The 26,124-nt window shown below is 44.2% G+C and overlaps 1 protein-coding gene across 1 annotated transcript in view; it reads right to left on the bottom strand.

Moving 5' to 3' along the window:
- Nucleotides 1-26,124, bottom strand: part of LOC140203644 (serine/threonine-protein phosphatase 2A 65 kDa regulatory subunit A beta isoform-like) — an 88,425-nt gene that overhangs the window by 56,186 nt on the left and 6,115 nt on the right. The window lies entirely within an intron of this gene.

Genomic DNA, 26,124 nt, shown 5'->3' on the forward strand with positions numbered 1-26,124 from the left:
CACTAAATGCACTCTTAAAGCTCAGAATACTACTAACACACAGCTGAGCAAGGCAATAGACTCTTAAATGTCTTCTTAATTGGCCCAGTAAGCCAATAGATGAAGGGCAAACAGGGAAGGAAAGAAATACTGATATCCCCCAAAATACCAATTACGCACATAAAGCCCCAACCTCGTCGGACACCGACCGGCCAGAGTCACGGCCTCGTTGGAGACGTGGCTCACACTCTCAACAGCAAATACAGTTGTGGACTCATTGAGATCATAAGCAGGGAAACATCAGGAAACAATTTAAATATAAAATCAGATTTTTAAAAAAATCAAAGCTAATGGTGAGCATTGCATCAATAGGCAGAGAAACACTTGCTGCAAAATAGATTACATGCAACATTTCACTAACCAAAGCTAGAACTCACTGACCACTGCTTTTAAACCTTTTCCTTTGTGTGGTACAAATCTTGCCAGTGTAGTTTTCATGTTGATTTCCAGAGTTCAATTTGATTCGGGCTATTTAATCCCACACCCTGTCAAATACAGCCTCATTAAAGGCAGTCACTCAAATCACCTGTAAATACTGCACTAACTCTGACCCTGGAAAGTCAAAATGGGCATGGGGGAACAGATTACTGAAGAGCAAATGTCCCTTAAGAGCACAGTTGGTGACACCTCCCATTACTTTTATGATTGGACAGTAATTAGCCAGATCGGATATACTCTGTTTTTGGTGGATAGAACGTAACTAGGGACATGTAGTTGCCACTGACAGACCTGTACTGGATATGCTTGGCTTGCTAGGCATTTAGTTCTGAAGTGCAACTTTAAGCACGACACATCGGAGGTTGTCCATTTTCATTATTATTGCTGTTCCTGCTACTCGCTCATTCTTTGATTTGGCTGAAAACTACCATTATAACAGTGAGGACTTTGGGAGGAAGCACAGATGCATCATTCAATCAGTTCTTCGAGTTGAATATAGTTTCACAAAGTTCATTCCAGGCTCTGGTTTAATTGAAGGTGGGGATCTTCACTGGAGAAGTGTCCTCATGTTAGCTAACCTATCACCATCACGACTGTGTGATCCAGGGTGGCAGAACTTTGATCAGATCCATTGGTTGGGGAACTGCTGAACTCTTCATTGAAGATGAGAAAATCTGCAGATATAGGAAATCCAAAGTAATACCCAGAAAATGCTGAAGGAACTCTGCAGGCTAGGCAACAGCTACGGAAGAGAGTTAACAGTCGTGGAACAGTCCATGTTTCAAACCTAAACGGGCATCACTCCACAACTCTTCCTACGCTACAAAGATAACTGCATTGGTCCTGCTTCCAGCACCCATGCTGAGCTCATCAATTTCCTCAACTTTCTCCAATTTCCACACTGCCCTCAACTGGCCCACTTCTGACACCTCTCACCCCTTTCTCGATCCCCGTCTCCATCTTTGGAGACAGTTTATCTGCTGATACTCTTTACAAACCCACTGACTCTCACAGCTCTCTGGACAAGACATCTTCCCACCCTATCACTTGCAAAAATGCCATTCCCTGGCCTCAGTTCCTCCATTTCCACTGCATCTGCTCCCAGAATGAAGCTTTTCATTCCAGAACAACTGAGATATCCTCCTTCTTCAAAGAAAAGGGCTTCCTTTCCTCCACTATCAACGTAGCCCTCAACCACATTGCACAAATCACCCTGAACCCTTCCACCTGCCGCCACACGAAGGATAGGGTTCCTCTTGTCCTCACCTATCACCACACAAGCCTCTGCATCCCGCACGTAACTCTCTGCAACTTCTGCTATCTCCAAAGGGAGCCCACCACCAAGCACATCTTTCCGTAGGAATCACTCCTTACACGACTCCCTTGTCCACTCATCCCTCCCCACTGATTTCCCTCCTGGCACTTATCCTTGCAAGCAGAACAAGGGCCACACCTGCCCCTACACCTCCTTCCTCACTACCATTCAGGGCTTCAAACAGCCCTTCCACGCCAGGCGACACTTCACCCGTGAGTCTGTTGGGATCACCTATAGTATCTAGTGTTGCCTCCTATATATTGATCAGACCAGACTGGGAGACATTTGTCAAGCAGCTTCGCTCCATCTGCCACAAAAAGCGGGATTTTCCGGTGGCCAGCCATTCCAACTCTACTTTCCATTCCATTATGTCAGTCCATGGTCTCCTGTCACTGTGAGGCCACCCTCAGGTTGGAGCGGCAAAGAGCTTATTTTTTGTTTGGGTGATCTCCAACCTGATGGCACAAACGTCAATTTCTCAAACTTCCAGTAACTGCCTCCTCCTCCTCTCCATTCGTTTCCCTCTCTCACCTCATCTCCTTACCTGCCCATCACCTCCCACTGGGGCTCCTCCTCCTTCCCTTCTTCAATGGTCCTCTGTCCTCTCCTATCAAATACCCCCTACTCTAACCCTTTACCCCTTTCACCAATCAACTTCCCAGCTCTTTACTTTAACCGCTCCATCTCTCCCAGTATCACCTATCACCTGCCAACTTGTATCTCTTCCTTCCTTTCCCCCACCTTCTTTTTCTGACTCCTTCTTCCTTCCGTTCCAGTCGTGAAGGTTTTCGGCCTGAAACATCGATTGTTTACTCTTTTCCTTTAATGCTGTCTGGCCTGCTGAGTTCCTCCAGCATTGTGTGTGATGCATCTGTTTACTGCATGCTGCTTTTGCCATTTAACAAGCTGATGGTTCTGTGTAGCAGCTCTATTCAGTTCAGATCCACCCAATGCAACTTGTAAAACTTCTTTCTATACTCACCACTGAACTGGCATTGGTCCCTAGCTTGATAGTAATGGTCAAAAGGAGTGATAGACCAGGCCTCGAGATTACAGTTTGCAGCTGAATACAATTCTGCTGATATGGACAATTGCAACCCTTCATGAGCAACTAGATTTGCTGAGACTCTCCCATCAGTACTGAGCTGTAACGTTAGCTGTGCTTACATGGAATTCTGTGAGTACCTGCCGAGTATAAATACTGAAAAGCTCACACATAGCTGTCAGAAACTTCATACCTGATTGTGTCATGGATACAGATTCGTCAGACGAGCTGCAGGATCCTTGGCATGACTGTAAACTAGGGCTGGTGTTAGTCTTTCTATCAGCTTCGTTTGATGAAGGGGCACTGTCTTCTGAGGAAGCAGACTGCACAAGGGCAAGAGAATGGAAATAGATTAGTTCCCGAGCTGTTAGTATTTTCTGATTTGATAAAATAAAGATTAGATGGGCAGGAAGCTTGCAAACATTTAACATCCAGCAACTTAAATTCTGTACATCCGTCCACTGGATTGCCCCCTCCCTGCCCTTTCAATGCATCCCATTATATCCTTCCATATATTTCACTAACCTGCTGCAACCGATTAGCCCAAACCCTCAAAGTTTAATGTTCATCTCAAACATGTTACCCTTGAAAGAATCACACAAGAAATTCCCAGCCTTTTCTTTGTGCCCAGTGATCTCATTTAGACCCTGCCATAGTCTACTGGCATCCCTTTGGTTAACCTGGGCTTCCAACTCGGCTCGATATTGCCTCTTGGCGCCCCTAATGGCTTTCCGGAGTTCACGCCTGGATTCTGTGTAGCCACTGGTATCCCCGGACCTAAAAGCCGCAGCTCTAGCCTTTAAAAGGGATTTGACCTCATAATTCATCCATGGTTTCCGGTTAGGGAATACCCGGATCGTCTTGTGAGACACACAGTTCTCCGCGCATTTCCAAAGAAGTCTGTGACAGCTGAGGCATACTCATTGAGGTTAGCTGCCGAGTCCTTGAATACCTGGTCCATTTCCGACACCTCCCTCCCCTTTCTAGATCTTTCTGTCTCTATCTCTAGAGACAGCTTATCTACTGATGCCTACTATAAGCCTACAGACTCTCACAGCTATCTGGTCTATTCCTCTTCTCACCCTGTCTCTTGAAAAGATACCATCCCCTTCTCGCAAATCCTCCATCTCCGCCGCATCTGCTTTCAGGATGAGGCTTTTCATTCCAGGACGAAGGAGATGTCCTCCTTTTTTAAAGAAAGGAGCTTCCCTTCCTCCACCATCAACTCTGCTCTCAAACGCATCTCTGCCATTTCACGCACATCTGCTCTCACCCCGTCCTCCCACCACCCCACTAGGGATAGGGTTCCCCTTGTCTTCACCTACCACCCCACCAGCCTCCAGGTCCAACAAATAATTCTCTGTAACTTCCGCCAGCTCCAACGAGATCCCACCACTAAGCACATCTTTCCCTCCCCCTCCGCTTTCCACAGGGATGGCTCCCTACGCGACTCCCTTGTCCATTCGTCCCCACCATCCCACCCCACCGATCTCCCTCCTGGCACTTATCCTTGCAAGCGGAACAAGTGCTACACACGCCCTTACACTTCCTCCCTTACCACCATTCAGGGCCCCAGACAGTCCTTCCAGGTGAGGCGACACTTCACCTGTGAGTCGGCTGGGGTGGTATACTGCGTCTCGTGCTCCCGATGCAGCCTTCTATATATTGGTGAGACCCGACGCAGACTGGGAGATCGTTTCGCTGAACACCTACGCTCTGTCCACCAGAGAAAGCAGGATTTCCCAGTGGCCACACATTTTAATTCCACGTCCCATTCCCATTCCGATATGTCTATCCATGGCCTCCTCTACTGTAAAGATGAAGCCGTACTCAGGTTGGAGGAGCAACACCTTATATTCCGACTGGGTAGCCTCCAACCTGATAGCATGAACAGTGACTTCCCTAACTTCCGTTAATGCCCCACCTCCCCCTCGTACCCCATCCATTATTGCCCATCCTCTGGGCTTCCCCCCTCCCCCTTTCTTTCTCCCTAGGCCTCCTGTCCCATGATCCTCTCATATCCCTTTTGCCAATCAGCTGTCCAGCTCTTGGCTCCATCCTTCCCCCTCCTGTCTTCTCCTATCATTTCGGATCTCCCCCTCCCCCTCCCACTTTCAAATCTCTTACTAGCTCTTCCTTCAGTTAGTCCTGACGAAGGGTCTCGGCCCAAAATGTCGACTGCACCTCTTCCTATAGATGCTGCCTGGCCTGCTGCGTACACCAGCAATTTTTATGTGTGTTAATTAATTAGGTGCTGATTGCATCGTCTCTGATCTGGGCCGACATTTACATGCCAGGCAGCACCTAATTAATTAGCTTGTTTATTTTGGCTTTTTTCTGGGTGCGTTCCGGCTATCGCTGCACCACTGCATGCTTCGCGGATCAGTAGCGGTCCGCGGCCCGGAGGTTGGGGACCACTGATGTACAGCGTAGTTTCACTTAGCAGAGTCAAGAAGACAGCCAGCACGCTGGAACATTCACACATCTTTCTATCAGACAGTTCTTTGTAAGCACTCAAAACATCCTGCAAACCTGCCCTGAACCTACGTGCCCTTTCAAGGTTAAAGTCATACTTTTCTGCAATCATTGCAGCATTGTCAATTGTAGCGAAAATCTCACGCAGTTCAAAGCTATGGCAGCTTAATGCTGAGATGCTGAGTGTAGTTCCCGGGGAAGAAGCTTGGCTTTTCGCCACTCTCGCAGCTCGGGGTGCGCGCTGCCTCTATAACGGCTCGCTTCACAACAAACGCTGAACGCTATTTCACTTTTCGCTGCTCAGGGTGCGCGCTGCCTCTATAACCGCTCGCTTCACAACAAACGCTGAACGCTATTTTCACCACTCTCTCTGCTCGGGGTGCGCGCTGCCTCTATAACGGCTCGCTTCACAAGAAACGCTGAACGCTATTTTCACCACTCTCGCTGCTCAGGGTGCGCGCTGCCTCTATAACGGCTCGCTTCACAAGAAACGCTGAACGCTATTTTCACCACTCTCGCTGCTCGGGGTGCATGCTGCATTTTTTTGTAACAGTGAAAACACCTTCTTGTCAGCGAAAACCGGTAACTAATTTGGTCTTTCACAACAGCGAGGAGTCGTAAAGTGAACGTTCCAAAAAACGGGGGCCAGCTGGACACTGAACACTTGCTGACAAGTTTGGAATTACCTGAGATCTTTCCTCTTCATCCTGCCTGAGCAAGCATCTGGTCCATCTCAACCCCATTTTGTTCGGGAGTTATCACCTCTTTAGCTCTCAATAGACTGAGACACAACAGTTTGTGCTTCTTATCTGATATCAACACCAAAATATTTCTCATGGTTTCTGATTTGGCCACTGTGATGTCATCAGCTATTGTGATGTCATCAGCCACTGTGATGACATCAGCCATTGTGATGTCATGACCCACTGTGATGACATCAGCCACTGATTAAAACTAATTAAAACATGCTATCCCAAATATTTGAAGCACTTCATTATTTGAACCTTCCCATCATTGATTATAATCATTGGCCACAAATTTCAGTTGGGGTGGGTCTTGTGATTTATTGAATGAAACAGTTGTGTCTGACAGACTTTTTGTTCCAATGTACACAGAAAAGAAAACGACACAGAATTACATTCGTGATCCCAGTGCATTAATATTCACCTCTTTGGGCAAGTTAGGATTAAAAAAAAGAAATCACTCTAAATTGTTCTCCGAGGCAAAAGAATAATAAGGGGAAAGTTGACATTTGTCCGTACAATTGGCTTTAATTGATTCCTAATCTAAATTACCTTCCCACCAATGGTTAGCCAAATAGCCTCACACCTCCTTCCTGCAGGAAGCAAAGAATCTTTAAAATATAGAAATGGTCTTTGAGGAAAACAAATCCTGGCACTTCTAGAAGAATTGCCAACTGAAGAAAACTCAATTCTACCATTGACTTGTTTCCAAAATGCATCAGGCTTGTTTAGATGTTCCTTTGCAAACTTCTGATGCTGAAATTTGTGGTAACGATGCAGGAAAAGTTTTCTTCTGATGACTCTTCCATGAAGGTCATATTTCTTCAGTGTCGCTGCACAGTAGAACAGTGCACCACCACTCCAGAGTCTGCTAAATCTTCCTGAAGGTCTTTTGCAGTCAAACAGGGGTTTTCATTTGCCTTTCTGGCAATCCTATGAGTAGCTCTCTTGGAAAGTTTTCTTGGTCTTACAGACCTCAACTTGACCTCCACCGTTCCTGCTAACTGCCATTTCTTAATTACGTTACGAACTGAGGAAACGGCTATCTGAAAATGCTTTGCTATCATCTGATAGCCTTCTCCTGCTTTGTGGACATCATTTATTTTAATTTTCAGAGTGCTAGGCAGCTGCTTAGAGGAGCCCATGGCTGCTGTTTGTTGGGACAAGGTTTGAGGAGTCAGGGTATTTATAAAGCTTTAAAATTTGCATCACCTGGCCTTTCCTAATGATGACTGTGAACAAGCCATAACCCTAACAAGCTAATTAAGGTCTGGAACCTTGGTAAAAGTTATCTGAGAACTCAAATCTTTTGGGGTCCCTAAACTTTTCAATGGTGCTCCTTTCCTTTTTTTCACTCAAAAATTGTACAAAACCAAAATAATACACTAATCTTGCTCAATATGTTGAAAAGAATGTTTCATCTTCAACGTTATGATTTTTGGAGATCAGTTCATCTTCTACTCACTTAACTATTCACAGTAACAGAAATTTTGACCGGGGTGCCCAAACGTTTTCCTGCCACTGTATGTCAATTTAGGCAGCTGCAGGTACCATGATGTTTACTTCTGCATAGACTGCAAGTCAACGTTATATTTTTTTTCAATATTACTGGTATTGTGAAAATGGTATTCTTCATCATCCACTTCAAGGTTCGACATGTGTGTTTAGAGATGCTCTTCTGCACACCACTGTTGTAACGTGAGGTGATTTGAGTTACTGTCACCTTCCTGTCAGCTTGTACCAGTCAGTTGTCGTTTTGGGCCAAGATGCTTCATCAGGACTAGAAAAAAAAAGATGAGATCAGAGTAAGAAGGTGGGGAAGACGTACAAGGTTGTGGGTGATAGGTGAAACCAGGAGATGGGGAGTGGTGAGGTAAAGAGCTGAGAAATTGGTGAAAGAGATAAAGTGCTGGAGAAGGGGGAATCTGATAGGAGAGGACAGAAGGCCATGGAAGAAAGGGAAGGGGGAAGAGCACCAGAGGGAGGTGATGGGCAGGTAAGGAGATAAGGTGAGGGAGCAAAATGTGAATGGAGAATGGTGAAGTGGGGGGGTCATTACCGGAAGCAGGAGAAATTGATGTTGATGCCATCAGGTTGGAGGCTACCCAGACGGAATAAGGAGTTGTTCCTCCAACCCGAGTGTGGCCTCATCGCAGCAGTAGAGGAGGCCATGGACCAACATGTTGGAATGGGAATGGGAGGTAGAATTAAAATTGGTGGCCACCAGGAGAAGTGCCACAGCTGCCCCTGGATCTCCTCCCTCACTACCATTCGGGGCCCAAACAGTCCTTCCAGGTGAGGCAACATTTCACCTGTGAGACCCGGCCCAGATTGGGAGACCACTTTGACGAGCACCTACAGTCCATTCAGCAGAAGAAACCAGGACCTCTTGGTGGCCACCAATTGACTTGGATGAGGAAGTGGAGGATTAGGTTAGTAAATTTGCTGATGACACAATGGTTGGCGGGGTTGTGGATAGTGTGGATAGCGGGACATTGATAGGATGCAAAACTGGGCTGAGAAGTGATAGATGAAGTTCAACACAAATAAGTGAGAGGTGGTTCATTTTGGTAGGTCAAATATGATGACAGAATATAGTATGAATGGTAAGGCTCTTAGCAATACGGTGACCTTTTATCCAATATTTTCATTTAATTATTTATTACTCTTTCAGTCTTTTTTTCAAAGTTTTAGATTTCATCAGAAAGTCTTTCTTTCTTTCTTGATCGTATCCTGAAAATGGACTGCCCAGTCCTCTTTTTTTTTGTTTCTTTAGTGTAGTGGGTTCTTTTTCCTTTTCATTTAAAACCCAATGTTTTTTCCTTTCTCTTCATAAACTGCTAAGACAATTGTTATTTTCATTTTTTATTATATATTTTATACTAGTTTAACAATATCTATGATTTTGACAATGTCTATCTTAATCTTGGATTATATTGTTACCGATATATATATTTGAATGAATTCTCCTCTTGATTTGTATTTAAGCTTTTTTTAAATCAATGAAAAGATTAATGAAGAAAAAGACTCTTGGCAGTGTGGGGGATCAGAGGGATCTTGGGGTCCGAGTCCATAGGATGCTCAAAGCTGCTGTGCAGGTTGGCTCTGTGGTTAAGAAAGCATACAGTGTATTGACCTTCATCAACCGTGGGATTGAGTTTAGAGCCGAGGGGTAATGTTGCAGCTATATAGGACCCTGGTCACACCCCACTTGGAGTACTCTGCTCAGTTCTGGTCGCCTCACTATAGGAAGGATGTGGAAAGCATAGAAAGGGTGCAGAGGAGATTTATAAGGATGTTCCCTGGACTGGAGAGCATGCCTTATGAGAATAGGTTAAGTGAACTCAGCCTTTTCTTCTTGGAGCGACGGAGGATGAGAGGTGACCTGACAGAGGTGTATAAGATGATGAGAGGCATTGATCGTTTGGATAGTCAGAAGCTTTTTCCCAGCTAGCATGAGAGGGCACAGTTTTAAGGTGCTTGGAAGTAGGTACAGAGGAGATGTCAGGGCTAAGCTTTTTATGCAGAGAGTGGTGAGTGCGTGGAATGAGCTGCTGGCGATGGTGGTGGAGGTGTTCTAAGAGTAAAGTTAAGAGTAAATTGCTAAGTTCTAAGAGTAAACCTAGCAATTATCAGCCTGTGAGTTTGACGTCAGTGGTGGGTAAGTTAATGGAAAATATTCTTAGAGATGGTATATATAATTATCTGGATAGACAGGGTAGCTGTTTAGGAACAGTCAACATGGATTTGTGCATGGAAGGTCATGTTTGACAGATCTTATTGAATTTTTTGAAGAGGTTACTTGAAAAGTTGACAAGGGTAAAGTGGTGGATGTTGTCTATATGGACTTCAGTAAGGCCTTTGACAAAGTTCCACACGGAAGGTTAGTTAGGAAGGTTCAATCGTTAGGTATAATATTTAAGTAGAAAAATGGATTTAACAGTGGCTGGATTGGAGATGTCAGAGAGCAGTGGTGGATAACTGTTTGTCAGGTTGGAGGCCGGTGACTAGTGGTGTGCTTCAGGGATCTGTACTGGGTCCAATGTTGTTTGTCATATACATTAATGATCTGGATGATAGAGTGGTAAATTGGATTAGTAAGTATGCAGATGATACTAAGATAGTTGGCATTTTGGATAATGAAGTGGGTTTTCAAAGCTTGCAGAGAATTTGGGCCAGTTAGAAGAGTGGGCTGAAAGATGGCAGATGGAGTTTAATGCTGATAAGTGTGAGGTGCTACATTTTGGTAGGACTAATCAAAATAGGACATACATGGTAAATGGTAAGGCATTGAAGAATGCAGTAGAACAGCGTGGTCTAGGAATAATAGTGCATAGTTCCCTGAAGGTGGAATCTCATGTGGATAGGATGGTGAAGAAAGCTTTTGGTATGCTGGCCTTTATAAATCAGAGCACTGAATATAGGAGATGGGATGTAATGTTGAAATTGTACAAGGCATTGGTGAGGCCAAATTTGGAGTCTTGTGTACAGTTGTGGTCACCAAATTATAGGAAGGATGTCAACAAAATAGAGAGAGTACAGAGGAGATTTACCAGAATGTCACCTGGGTTTCAGCACCTAAGTTACAGAGAAAGGTTGAACAAGTTAGGTCTTTATTGTTTGGAGCGTAGAAGTTTGACCGGGGACTTGATAGAGGCATTTAAAATTATGAGGGGGATAGATAGAGTTGACTTGGATAGGCTTTTTCCGTTGAGAGTAGGGGAGATTCAAACAAGAGGACATGAGTTGAGAGTTAAGGGGCAAAAGTTTAGGGGTAACAAGAGTGGGAACTTCTTTACTCAGGGAGTGGTAACTGTGTGGAATGAGCTTCCAGTAGAAGTGGTAGAGGCAGGTACAATTTTGTCATTAAAAAAAAGTTTGATAGGTATATGGACAGGAAAGGAATGAGGGTTATGGGCTAAGTGCAGGTAGATGGGACTAGGTGAGAGTAAGCATTCGGCACGGACTAGAAGGGCCACGATGGCCTGTTTCCGTGCTGTAATTGTTATATGGTTATATGGAAAGCAGGAGATTGCGGCTGAGAGGAAAAATGGATCACCCATGATGAAATGGCAGAGTAGACTTGATGGGCCAAGTGGCCTAATTCTGATCTGCATCTTATGCTCTTAACCACATTCTCTACTACCCCTTTATAATCCCTCCTCAATCCTATCGCTCTCTTTCTGATCCCACACCAGTTCCCCACTACCCACAACACAATTGTGTCGCGTTCTGGTTGCCTCAGGATTGGAAAGGTGCAGAGGAGGTTTGTAAACGTAACTTTGCTGGATCAAATAACAACAGTACAAAAAGATCGTTACTTATCTTTCCACCCGTTTAGTTCTTCGAGCTCAGCCGGTGAGTGAATTTGGACCTGACATCAGGGAGAGAACCTTTCTGATCTCCCCAGCAGTTCAACTAATTCACTGCCTGATGTCAGAATTGTCAGAGGTTATAAGGCCACCGATACAAAAGAACAATCAATTTGATAAGCATTCCAGCCAAGTCAATGGACTATGGATACAAAGAACAATCAGCTTGATAACCATTCCGGCCAAGTCAATGGACTATTGATACAAATGAACAATCAGTTTGATAACCATTCTCTTGGTTGACGTGCTAAGTCGTCTTAGGTGGGACGAATGATTTAATCTACGAGATGTAGATGATTTCAGCTGAGCTGACATCTTGTAGATGATTTACAGCTCAGCTCAAAGCAACCTCTCAGCTAAGTCAAGATTGGGAATTAAATATCCAAGGATATCAGGTTATACGGTATGATAGGCAGGAAGGTAAGGGAGGTGGGGTAGCGCTGTAAGGATGAGATCAGTGCGACAGTGAGAGACGATATAAGATCTAAGGAGCAGAACGTTGAGTCCATCTAGGTAGAGATTAGGAACAGTAATGGAAAAAAAATCCCTAGTGGGAGTTGTCGATCAGCCACCAAATAATCACATTACAGTGGCACAGGCAGTAAACAGAAATATCTCAGGCACGGGAGAATGGAACAGCAGTTATCATGGGAGACTAACTTGCACAGAGATTGGGTGAATCAAATTGGTCGAGACAGTCTTGTGGAGGACTTCATTGAACGCATAAATGATGGCTTTCTTGAACAGCGTGTTACTTAACCTGCAAGAGAATGTGTTATCTTAGATCTGGTCCTGTGCAATGAGAAAGGTAAGATTAGTGATCTTGTAGTTAGGGATCCTCTCGGAAAGAGTGATCACAGTATGACTGAGTTTCCCATACAAATGGAGGGTGCAAAAGTAGTCTGGGAACACAGGCTATATGGTGGGACTATTGAGGAGCAGTGGAAGACTTTCAAAGAGATTTTTCACGGTGCTCAACAAAAGTATATTCCAGTTAAAAGCACGGACAGTAAGGGTGGGGAGAGCCAGTCTTGGATAACTGAGGAAATTAAAGAAGGTGTCAAACTAAAAGCGTGTGAATAGAAAGCCTCCAAGGGTAGTGGGAAACTGGAAGACTGGGAAAATTTCAAACAGCAACAAAGACCCATCAAGCAATTAATAAAGAAAGGGAATAAGGAAAGAAAATAAACTAAAATTCTCTGGACTGTGGGCAGGTTCTGGTGGATTAGAAGACGGCGAATGTCACGCCACAGTTCAAAAAATGATGTAGGCTAATGCAGGTAACTACAGGTCAGTTAGTTTAACATCTGTAGTTGGAAAATGCTTGAAGCTATCATTAAAGAAGAAATAGCGAGGCATCTGGCAAGAAATGGATCCATCAGGCAGATGCAGCATGGATTCAGCAAGGGCAGATCCTGTTTGACAAACTTACTGGAGTTCTTTGAGGATATAACGAGCACAGTGGATAGAGGGGAACAGATGGACGTTATTTACTTGGATTTCTGGAAGGTGTTTGATAAGGTACTGCATAAAAGACTTATCCATAAGATAAGGATGCAAAGAGTTGGGGTGATGTATTAGCATGGATACAGGATTGGTTAACTGAAAGAAAGCAGAGTTCGGATGCATGGGTGTTACTCTGGTTGGCAATCAGTGGTGAGCAGTGGTGCCATATGGGTCGGAGCTGGGCCCGCAACTGTTCACAATATATATTAACCATCTCAAAGAGGGAACCAAGTGTAGTGTATCGCTTAAGTTTGCTGATGATACCAAATTGAGTGGAAAAGTAAATTGTGCAGAAGATACAGAGAGATACATATCGATAGGTTAAGTGAGTGGGCAAGGGTCTGGCAGATGGGGTACAATGTTGGTAAATGTGAGGTCATCCACTTTGTTAGGAAAAATAGAAGAGCAGATTATTATTTAAACGGTGAAAATTTCCAGCATACTGCTGTGCTGAGGGACTTGGGAGTACTTGTGCATGAATCACAAAAGCTTAGTTTGCAGGTGCAGCAGGCTATCACAAAAGCAAATGGAATACAGTATTGGCATTCATTACTAGAGGGACTGAATTGAAGAGCGGGGAAGTTATGCTGCAACTGTACAGGGTACTGGTGAGGCTGCACCTGGAGTACTGCATGCAGTTCGGGTCTCCATACTTGAGGAAGGATAGACTGGCTTTGGAGGCAGTTTGATGGTCAGGTTGGGATTGGTGCGGGGAGAGTAGAGGGCAGTGCATTCAGTGGAGGAGTGAAGGAGTGATGAATTCGATGTCCCGTCGGCAATTCGAGATGAGAAGATCCAGAGCAGGCAGAGAACCAGAGCGGGGAGGCCAAGGAGAGGAGGAGGTGAGTGAGGGTAATTTCAGAGATGTGAGAGCGGATCGTTTACACAGAGAGTGGTGGGTGCCTGCGGTGGTGGTAGAGATAGATGCATTAGAGATTTTTAAGAGACGTTTAGATAGGCACATGAATGTGAGGAAGATGGGAGGATATGGACATTGTGTAGGCAGGAGAGATGAGCTTAGTTAGCTATCTGATTACTAATTTAATTGTTCTGGCACAACATTGAGGGCCGAAGGGCCTGTTCCTGTACTATACTGTTGTATGTTCTATTAAAGGACTCCTGCCCTCAGCTGCAGGGATATCCTTGAAGGAACGTCGGAGGGTCACGCCAACGGGTCTTTTCACTGCTTTAGCCTTCAGCACAAGCAGGGCTTTGGTTCGGAGGTTGGGAACGTGAGCTGGATTTCAAGTTAACAACCAAACCTGTTGGCAGATGTTTGCCCTGGCCAGACAGCTTGGTGTCAGTGTGAGTGAGAGAGAGGATTCCAGTCTTTCTGCATGTAAGGATGTAATGCTGAGGCTTTATAAGGCAGTAGTGAGGCCTCACCTGGAGTCTTGTGTGCATTTTTGGGCCCCTTATCTCAGAAAGGATGGACTGACATTGGATGTTTGAATAGGCAGCTCAGGCAACGCATCACCAAATAATTAGATAGGGCGTCAAAGGTTAAAGGGAAAATGGGTTTGAGAGGGAAATGGATCAGCCATGATGAAACAGCGGAGCAGACTCGATAGTCTGAAAGGCCTAACTCTACTCCAATGTCTTCAGTTCTTCCGGTCTTTCATATGGAGGCTGTCCTCCAGTCCGCTGAAGGAGCCTGTTAATGAGCTAGACCTGGAGGTTCTGCATTGGTCGGAATGGACCATGGATGTTGTGTCCTAGCTGTCTACATGATGTGAAAGCCAGGGAAGTACAACACGGAGAGCAAGTTGTTGCCCACACAGCAGGCTAGCTCTCTCCACGCAGCAGATGAATGCAAAGGAATGGCAGAGGTCGATAGTTTGGCATCAGCCCAAAGCAACTTGTTTTAAGGCGTCAGAAACCCACCTAGGTGCCTTCTCCTGTCAGTAGAAACGGTTCCACCAATCTTAGTAGCTCAGCCAGACGTGAAGGCCAGGAGCTGGACTTGGTTGTCAGAAGCCTGCCCTGCCGTGCGATGTAATCATGTCTGCTCTATGCTGACCACAATTCTTTTTTTCCTGTACTGGTTTACGTATTAATAAACAGCCAGTAGGTGGAGATTGTGTCTCTCTCAGTCCATCAGGGTCAAGCATATTTTGCTTCCAACCCACAACACACACACCAAGTGCTGGAGGAACTCAGCAGGTCAGGCAGCAACTCTGCTGAGGAATAAAGAGTCGATGTTTCAAACCGAGACCCCCTCATCAGGACTGGAAAGGAACTGGGAAGAAGCCAGAATAAGACTGGGAGGTGTTGGGAGCATGGAGGGAAGGACTTCAAGCTGGCAGGTGATAGGTGAGACCAGGTAAGGGGGAAGATGGATAAAGTTAGAAGCTGGAAGTGTTTAGGTCAGGGGTTCCCAATATCCTAAAACCACAAGATATGGGAGCAGAATTAGGCCATTAGTCTGCTCTGCATTTCATCATGGCTGATCCATTTTCCCTCTCAGCCCCAATCTCCTGCCTTCTCCCTTTATCCCTTCATGACCTGACCAACCTCTGCCTTAAATATACAAAAATACTCGGCCTTCACAGCTGACTGTGGCAATAAATGCCACAGATTCACCACTCTCTGGCTAAAGAACTTTCTTCTCATCTTCCTATTCATCTCTAAAAGGACACCTCACTATTATGAGGCTGTCCTCTGGTCTTAGACTCCCTACCATAAGAAACATCCTCTCCACATTCACTCTGAGACCCCTTGCTTAATTGTACTGGTCCATGGCAAGTAAAAGGTTGGGAACCCCTGGTAGAGGTGGAAGAGTTAAAGGGCTGAAGGAGGAGGAATCTGATGGGAGAGGAGAGTGGGCCATGGGAGAAGGGGGATTAGGAAGGGAAGAGGGTGAAGATGGGAAGGTCTTCATTGAGTTCACAACATCCAATCTGCTCTGGTACCACAGTATTTATGTGGGCTGTCCTGCTGAGACTCTGGACAATGTTGGCCCCTCCAGGACATTGACAGTTGGGTAATTCAGTGACGAAAGGGCTGACGAACACAGAGGTGTGTATTGGCGATGTAATACGGCTGTCTGAAGCCAGCTTGATAGTGAACCTTGGAAAAAATGAGTTCGGCCACACGAAGGTCACTTACCTGGGAATTGTGGTGACACAGGGGCAGCTGGCGGCGATGCAAGCTACGGTGCAGGCTATCGCTGACATCCCAACCCCGACAGACAAGAGGACCCTCAGAAGGCTCTTGGAGATGGTGGGGTACTGTAGGAAGTTTTGCAGTAACTCTGCGGTTACCACCCCTCCCCCTCCGACTAAGCCCTTGCGAGAGAAAACTAAGTCGGAATGGGACGACCCTTGTTATTGTGGTCCGGGACGAAACCCAATGAGAGGTACATTGATCGCAATTCATCAGTGTTTTTGGCCACTATGAAGTTTGCTAAGTTGGAGCCTGGTAAGAGGGATTATTAATAACACATATAAAAGGAACAGAAAATGTGATGGCTGACTGTCTGTCAGGTGTTGACAACTTCAAACTCGCTGTATTAGCCAAATAGCTGATAAAGATGTATATCTGTGTGTACCAAATAATGTATTCATGTTTGTAATTTTTACCCCCGGTAAAAATCCTTAAAGGGGGGAAGTGTGACAAGAATACACATAGATTAAGATGTAGCTGTCCTGTGCTGGCACCAGTGGGATCAGTAGTTGGTCTGCCACCTGTCTTCAGGAGAGAGAGAGATAAGGAAAACAATGGAGCAGCATTGGGAGATGTGTAATGAAGGGACGGGAGAGAGAGTAACAGAAGGAGAGAGCTGTCAAGATCGGCTCCCCCTTTGAACCCTGAACTGTTTGAAGTGATGGACAGGCGATACCCCAGCAGGGGGATAAAAAGGGACAGGTTCACTAAGGCAGCACACACACGACACCCGAGGTAACGAGACCCTGGAAGCGGTGCGTCTCTCACAAGTCGGTGGGAAGTTTTGGAAGGCCGGTTGCGGGACCAGGCCATAGACGCACAGGGTGGAAAGGCATGATCGGCGGGAACCTGGTGTGTGTCCACCCTTGCCTGGGTGCCGGGTTCACCGCAGAGAAACGATCGTATCTCGAAACGGAGGGGGTCACGGTCAGTGACCTCAGATGACATCACAAAGGGCTCGCCCGAAAGCTGACTGCGAAGGTCTGTGTGTGGAAGCCCTTTTGAATATTCATTCATTTTGCTCTCTCTCTCCTTCCCTCCACTGTCTGCGAACTGAACTGAACTAAACTGAACTGAACTTTGCGTCACTTTGAAACTGGGCATTTACCCCTAGACAACGATAGAGCTTGATTGATCCTGTTATCTTAATTCTGTGTACATGCATGTTTATCATTGCTGAACTGTTGCATTCATTATCCTTTTGATTAGAGTACTGTGTTGCTTGTTTCTTTAATAAAACTTTCTTAGTTCTAGTAATCCAGACTCCAACTGAGTGATCCATTTCTGCTGGTTTGGCAACCCAGTTACGGGGTACGTAACAAAGACCAGTGGTCCCCAATCACCGGGCTGTGGACCGGTACCGGGCCGCAAAGCATGTGCTACCGGGCCGCGAGGAAACGATATGATTTGGCGATATGAGTCAGCTTCACCTTTCCTCATCCCCCCTCACCCACTGCTGAGCTTGAACACACGCGAGGTCATTACCCGCGCGTCATCCATGTCAGCACAGGAAGAAGATCAACTCCTCGAGCTTGCAAATGAAGGCGGACTTAAAAGTATGTTTGACATAACATCTCTGCCGGCATTCTGGATCAAAGTCAAGGCTAAATATCCTGAGATAGCCACAAAAGCACTGAAAACGGTGCTTCCATTTCCAACATATCTCTGCAATGAATGCAACAAAAACTAAATTGCAGAATAGACTGGACATAGGGAACCCACTTCGAGTATCGCTGTCTCCCATCACCCCTCGATATGACCGTGTTGTTGAAGGGAACAAGTTTTCAGCCCAGGGCTCCCACTGATTCAGCGATATTTGTGTGTTGCAATTAATTTATATGCGGGGAAATATGTGCTGTGTGTTTAATATCCAAATGTTACTTAAAATGTTATGATGCTATTGACTTATAAGTGACTTATATAACCATATAACAATTACAGCAAGGAAACAGACCATCTCTGCCCTTCTAATCTGTGCTGAACGCTACTCTCACCTAGTCCCACCGACCTGCACTCAGCCTATAACCCTCCATTCCTTTCCTGTCCATATACCTATCCAATTTAAGGTTAAATGATCATATCGAACCTGCCTCTACCACTTCCACTGGAAGTTCGTTCAATACTTACTTCAATCTCCCCTGTCCTCCCCTATAATTGACTTATTCATGCAAGGAAAATATGCGCTGTGTGCTTAATATTAAATTTGTTAGATAAACCCTTTTAGAAATGAAATTCAGTGTATTAGCCACTTATCACCTATATTCCGGTCGTGATTAACACCCCGCCCCCGTACAGAATCGCCAAAAACGATTTGTAGAAAAAAAATCGGCACGTACACGCATGCGCAGGTCACGCATGCGCACTGGAGCCCACGCAAGTCTTCATGGTCATTGTAGCCTATCTCGAGGTAAACACAACGTATCCGTTGGTAACCCTACACCCCACCCCTCCACCAGGTCGGCCAGTCCGCAAGAATATTGTCAATAAGAAACCGGTCCGCGTTGCAAACTAGGTTGGGGACCCCTGCTGTACAGTTGTGTTGTTAGCAGAACCGCAGATATTACATTTATTTTTCTGATCTTCGACATGAAAATATATTAAGAATGCATGGATTACTGATTCCTTCAGTATCCCTTCTGGCCACTGCCTGCCACTTGAAAACATACTTATTCTTACTCAAATCCTACAATTCCTAGCCGTTTGTCTACTTGCACATGCAGAGGAGTTGTTAGGCTGGAAGATAGACAAGTATGGAGAGGGAGGAGTTCAAATCAAGATTTTGTTTTTATAAGTTTTTAAAGAGTAAAGTCCTGTCAGAATATGTTAACCTGGGTCTCATTAATTCTGATCCATGTTTATGCCAATAAAATTAGAATTTGAACTTGGACATTGCACCTTCGGCTCTCTAAAATCTCACATGGTCGAATAAAGCAGTTGAAAGCAGCTATAAGTGTACGAAATGCAAACGAGACCAATCACTATTGTCAATAGTTTTAGCCTGCAAAGTCGATCACGTTCGAAAGGACTATCGGTTCCCTTTTCATGAAATGAAACATGGTCATAATGCTTTTGATGTGAGGTCGATTCATCTGAGAAGCCAGGTTAACCCTCAACACATTTCCCAATACCAAAAGTAATGGGTTCACAGTGAGGGATAAACTTGGACAACGATCTGAGATCTCTTAAGTTTGGAAGAAGGCAAATGTAAAAAGAAAATACAAACGCTTCGAAAATGTCAGCAGTCTTTCAGATAGAAATCACCTATGTAATTAGATTAGTTAGTGGGAAGTCAGAAGATTCGGCAGTTTCTGAGAAATAGCAGACGGCAGCTGAAAAGCCATAGGGAGAGAAAAGTTGAAATGTGAAGGAATCTACTCAATGACACAAAGAGGATGTCAACAGTATTTTGTTTTTGTCAGATATACAAAGATTACAAGGAAAGCAAGAGTAGATATCAAATTCCAGAAAATGACACTGGAACGGTAGTAATGAGGGACGAGAAAATGGCGGAAGAACTGATTAAGTACTTTGCAGTATCTTCACTGTAGAGGACACTAGCAGCACACCGTATGGTCGGAAGTGTCAGAGGGAATACGTGAACGTAGTTGCTATTATTAGGAAGAAGGTGCCCAGGAAGTTGTAAGGTCTGAAGGCAAGTAAGTTACCTGGACCAGATGGACTACACCCCAAGGTTCAGAGGAGGTACCTGAATAGTTTGTGGAGTAATAATAATCTTTCAAGAATCACTACATTCTGGTATAGTTGCAGAGAAATGCAGAATTGCAAATGTCACTGCACTCTTCAAGAAGTGAGCGAGGGGGAAGAGAGGAAATTATAGGCTAGTTACCTTGACCTCAGTGGTTGGGAAAACTTTGGAGTCGCTTGTTCAGGAAGAGGTTTCAGGGTACCAGAGGCATGGTAAAATAGACATGGGTTTCTTTATGGGAAATCTTGCCAGGCAAATCTTATGGAATTATTTGGCGAAATACCAAGTAGGACAGGCAAAGCAGAAACGGTGGATGTTGTGGATTTGATTTTCAGAAGGCCTTTGACAAGGTGCCGCACATGAGGCTGCTAAGCAATTAAGAACCCATGGTACCACAGAGAAGATTCTAGCATGGGTAGAACATTGGCAGATTGACAAGAGGCAAAGAGTGTGAATAAGCAAAACCTCTTCCGATTGGTTGCCGATGACTGGTGGTGTTGCACAGTGGTCAATGTTAGAACCACTTATTTTTACGTTCTACTTCAATGATTTGAAGTGATGGTTTTGTGGCCAATTTTGCAGATGACACAAAGATAAGTGGACGGGCAAGTAGTGTTGAGGAAGCAAAGGGGCTGCAGGAAGACTTAGACAAATTAGGAGAATAGGCAAAGAAGTGGCAGATGGAATACAGTGTCGGGAAGAACATGATCATGAACTGTGGTAAAAGGAATAAAAGCGTAGACTAAAAGGGGAGAAAATTCAAAAATCCGAGGTGAAAAGGGACTTGGAAGACCTCGTGCAGGACTCCCTAACGGTCTTGCTGGTTGAGTCTGTGATTAGGAATGTAAATACAATTTTAGCATTCATTCTGAGAGGACAAAAAGAGAAAAAAGAAACATATCATGCTGGGAATTTATAAGGGACTGGTGACACCACACTTGGGAGTCCCGTGAGCAGTCTTGGGGCCATTATCAAAGAAAGAATGTACTGCCGTTTGACTGGTTTCCAAGAAGGTTCAGGAAAACGCAAAAATGATTCCGGAAATGACAGGCTCGCCATATTAGTGCCGTTTGACGTCTCTGGTCATGTAGTCGCTGGAATTTCAAGGATTAGACGGGGGTGGTGTGGTTAGTGTAATTTCATTGAAAGCTATCGAATGTTGAAAGGCACAGATGGACTGGGATTGGAAAGGATGTTGCCTCTATCTGGGATAGTCTAGCACCGACGTGCACAGGTTCAGAATAGAGGGACGTGCATTTACAACGGAGATGAGGGGGTTTTCCTTTAGCCTCAGAGTTGTGAATATGTTGAATTCATTAGCACAACACAGGCGACTGTGGAGGCCAGGTCATTCGGTGTAGATAAGGCGGAAGTTGCTAGGTTCCTGTTCAGTCAAATGCTGAAAAGTTACAGGAGAGGGCAAGAGAATGGAATTGAGAAGAAAAGTGATAAGCAATGATCAAATGGCAGAGCAGTGGCCCAATTCAGCTCCTATGTCTTTTGCTTTTATGGTCTTAAGGTAACGAAAGAACAAAAAAAAAACAATTTCTACAGCTAAAAAATGCTGAGGAAGGATATCCCTAATAAAAAGAGATTACCTTTGGTATATTTAACAGGTCCGTTAATACCTGACGAGAGAGAAAGAGAGCTATCGCTTCATTCCGATGGTGTTTCATTAGAGCTGAGGGGGGAAGGCTGGCCAGAAACAGGGGGAATTATTGAAATCATGCATGGTTCTATCATAGAACATAGAACATTACATCCTTATATAAAGACCCTTCAGCCCACAATGTTGTGCTGAACTATTTAAACTGACAATCAAATGACTAACCGATCTGTTCTGCCTACAGAATGTGAATATCCTTCTATTTCCCTCACATTCATGTGCCTGTTGAAATGTTGCTTAAAAATCCCTAAGGTGTCGGACTGTACCATCAACCCAGAAAGCTCATTCCAGGCACCACCCAGTCTCCGTGTAAAATATTGCCCCTCACATCTCCTTTGAGATTACACTTCTATCCGAATGCAGGCCCTAGGAAAGAGATAGTCTGTCTACTCTATCTATGCATCCAATGATCTTATAACCTCCATTGCGCGTGCCTTCTGATCTAGATAGCATCTTGGTAAACTTCTTTTGCACCCTTTCCAAAGCCTCGACATCTTTTCCGTAATGGGGCAACCAGAAATGTATGGAATATCCAGATGTGGCCCGAAAGTCGCAGCATAACCTCTTGACTTTTGAACTCAATGCCTCGACTAATAAAAGCAAGTGTTCCGTAAGCCTCCTGAACCACACTGTCAAGCTGTGTAGCTACTTTCCGGTATCTACGGACTTCGACCCCAAGATCCCTCTGCTCATCAAGATTGCTAAGATTGCCCTTGACAGTATTATCTCTTTCCATTTGGACTACCAAGGTACAGGATTTGTCCCGGTTAACCTCCATCTGCCATTTCTCCACCCATACGTACAATTGATCTATTACTCTCTGTATTTTTTTGCCAGTCAACTACACTATCCACAACAGCACCAATAAAGATAGAGAGGGAGATAAAAGGAGAGGTGTGTTGTCAAATCAGCGACAATGTCACAGTTGCTCTCAGTGAGGAAACATTAGAGGGTTTATCCACTCAGACTACTAGACTAGACATTAATGTTAACGAAGGTGCAAACACTCAGGTGGCTTTGTACTACCCGCTTCCTATTAGCGAACTAGAGTTTGAGCATATAGATACTGAGATATGCACAGGTAAATATGGGGAAGTTCGAAAAGCAACACGTTTGTTGCTGTGGGTGACTTCAGCATCTCCAATATTAACTGCAACATCCTCAGTGCAAGGACTTCACGCTTGGCGGAATTCATTACGTACATCCACGAGGGTTGCATATATCAACATATCGACAGTCCATGAACCGGGTAGAGGGGAGGGGTGAGGTAGGATCTGCTGTAGGGAAATGAACCTAGCCAGGTGACTGTTAATTCAGTGGGAAAACATATAAGGATCTGGGAATCCTTAGTTTAAGCAATGCATTAAAATGCTGGAGTAACAGAGCGGGTGAGGCAGCATTAAAAGTGGGAAATGTACAGTCAAGGCTTAGGGCTGCGACGAATCTCGACTGTTAGTTTCCAGATGAAAACAGGCCTGGAACCAATCCCTAAGGAACTCCATTATGCATCGACCTCCAGTCTGAAACGTAAACTCACACCATTGTCCTCTGCTTCCTACCATCAATCTAATTTTGTATCCAACCAGCTGAATCTTCCTGGAAGCCTTTCGATCTACTTTTCCATAACAACTTTTACGGGCTTCACTATTTCAAAGGTATCACTAAATCACTGAAGCTCACTTCTCTATAGGTCTGCTCTCCTCAAAAGCTGAAATCTCTGTTCAAAAAACAAAGTGGATTTCACAGATGACGAATCATATTTTACTAATCTGCACAATTATCTTTGCTCTATCTAGCTTGAAGGTTCAGTCATAGTCATACTTTATTGATCCCGAGGGAAATTGGTTTTCGTTACACTTGCACCATAAATGATTAAATAGTAGTAAAACCATAAATAATTAAATAGTAATATGTAAATTATGCCAGGAAATAAGTACAGGACTAGCCGATTGGCTCAGGGTGTCTGACCCTCCAAGGGAGGAGTCGTAAAGTTTGATGGCCACAGGCAGGAATGACTTCCTATGACGCTCAGTGTTGCATCTCGGTGGAATGAGTCTCTGGCTGAATGTATTCCTGTGCCCAGCCAGTCCATTATGTAGTGGATGGGAGATATTGTCCAAGATGGCATGCAAGTTGGACAGCATCCTCTTTTCAGACACCACCGTCAGAGAGTCCAGTTTCTTCCCCACAACATCACTGGCCTTATGAATGAGTTTGTTGATTTTGTTGGGTTTGTTGAGTTTGTTAACCTGTACATGCGATAGGTTTGTTGTTGTGCCCGAAGTGATTAGCTGTATCTCCGGAGATTAGTTGTCTGTTAATAAAGGACGATCAAAATGCTCTTATCTTTGTTCCGGCTTCCAGAGAATGGAGTGTTGGGGCAGAATTTCTCTTTGTTCCAACGAGGATATATAAAGATATTTTTCGAATGGAGAGGTTATATAATAATATGATTTTGTAAAAAAAAAGTACGTGATGTATTTCTGCCGATTTGTAAGGAGTTGTGAAACGCAGACATTGATGCATATTGCAGTAAATTAATACAGCCATTTCTTCTACCATAAAAAAATCAACCATATGCTTTATGGCATTTACTGCCTTTTATTCGCCTTGTAGCTCTTTCTCGCCTTGAACTATCATTCACGGCCTCTGTAGTACGAAATAGATCATCAGTTAGTCAAATGAAATATTTGTCCGACAAATATTAGGGATGGCTGCTGTCATTACATTATTAGAGAAATATATCCAACTTGGCCATTTCACAACAATTTCATTCTAATATTTTTATCCCTGTATTTGCAGAAGTGGTTTTGTGATCGAAGATAAAAGTTTCTGGTTCACATTTAACACAAGACAAGTTATATTTAAAACAATGTTGCACATTCGTGGTTGAATTAGCTTCATCCATTATTTCATACATTTACCTATTATATTTACTAGATATTGTACCGTGGTTTTCAGCTGTTCCCTGAACTTTCTCTGAGTGACTGCAGAGATAAATGTGTTTGTGCAGCAACTTAATAGTTGGAGCATATTGACAGTTTCAATAAATATAGACTTGGGATCACTGTAACCGCTAACTTGATGGTCATTGGAAATTCTCTCATATAGGAACTGTAACAAATGTGTCATCCACAATAGTATGGAACTGCCTGAAACGGCGAAGAGTAACACAATAGACTTCCTCCTGCTCTCCATCCCTGCGTCAGTCTGATTGTTCCCACTGTTTTGGACTTGGAGTCTCTTCCGGGCTCTACTAGCTTCTAAAATGTGTCTGACAGTGAGAAGATTGAGCAAAAGGATCGGGAAACAAGGAGTGAAGAGGTGGTTGAACCAATCATAAACGCCCCACAATAGAGAAGTATAACGGACAGCTTTCAGTTTGCAATACCATGGTACATTGTTAATTATATAGCTGGGTTCATGAATGAAGTAGCATGGAATATTGATAAAACAACTAAGTAAACAAACAGTTGCTATGACCACAGATGCCGTTTTGTCGGTGCAATACTTCGCCTTCAGTTTCTGGCAACAAATGACGACAAAACGGTCAGAGGTGAAAGCGACGGTTAACCAAACAGAACTGACCCTGGCTGCATAGGTTATTGCAATAATGGCACTACACACTGGGGTGATGGAGAGGAAACTTCCTGGGAAATAAATGCCACAAATGCGGTTGATAATCACAGCGGTAATAATGAGGAGCAAATCCGTTACTGCCATGGAGACCAAATAGCGAGTGATGCATTCAGAGAGGCCACACTTCCCGCGGGACAGGATCAGAATCGCCACCAAATTAGCTTTAGGGAAAAGAAAGGGAGACACGGATGTTTATACCATAGACTGTCAACAGCAGCAGTACATAGACAAGAAAAATATACATTTTAGAACTCTGACACATAAAACGCTCATGGTAATATGAAAATGGAAAAGTTTAAGTTAAATAAGTTAGGTTAGAGAACGCATATGCATGAACCGGCGTTCTCATAGGAAAAGTCATAAATACGAGTCGCTTCAACACTCGAGCCCACTCAGTCGAAATCATTGCTTATTATCCACATTTTTGTCATTTTCCTGCTCGCCTCTATATTCGTAATACGCAGTAAAAACACCGGTGTGTGTTTCAGATGATTCAATGACTGAGCCTGCATGCTGCGCTGAATTAATTCAGCATATTTATTTCCATACTGGTTATAAATGACCTCATGATATTTGGAGATTATGTTCCTGGTTTCGAAACACCTCGCCCTTCCCGGCCCCGACTAATAGCATCTTACACTGCCAAACTACACTTGCTTTTTTTTCCAGAGCTACTCATTTATTAGGTAGGGAAACCAAGACGATGAATAAAACTCCAGTTAAGGTCTGAGGGAGGCCTCGCATAATTTGAACAAATCAGAGTTCGTCCGGTACTAGAACTTTCTTGTAATGTCTGCTTATACAAGGATCGCCCTTCCCGATGACATGACTTGTGTTCCAGGACAACGAGGTTCCAATTAACTGAAAAAAGACCAATCTTTGGGAAACTAAAACAACATGTTTTGGAATTAGATCACTTCAAATTTATCTATATTATATTCTATCTTCTATTTACTTTTAGAATTATTCAGAGATGTAATTTACTGACACATTTACTTGAATTTACCTTGCAAGC

Source organism: Mobula birostris, chromosome 10 (genome assembly GCF_030028105.1).
Source record: "Mobula birostris isolate sMobBir1 chromosome 10, sMobBir1.hap1, whole genome shotgun sequence".
Classification (NCBI taxonomy): domain Eukaryota; kingdom Metazoa; phylum Chordata; class Chondrichthyes; order Myliobatiformes; family Myliobatidae; genus Mobula; species Mobula birostris.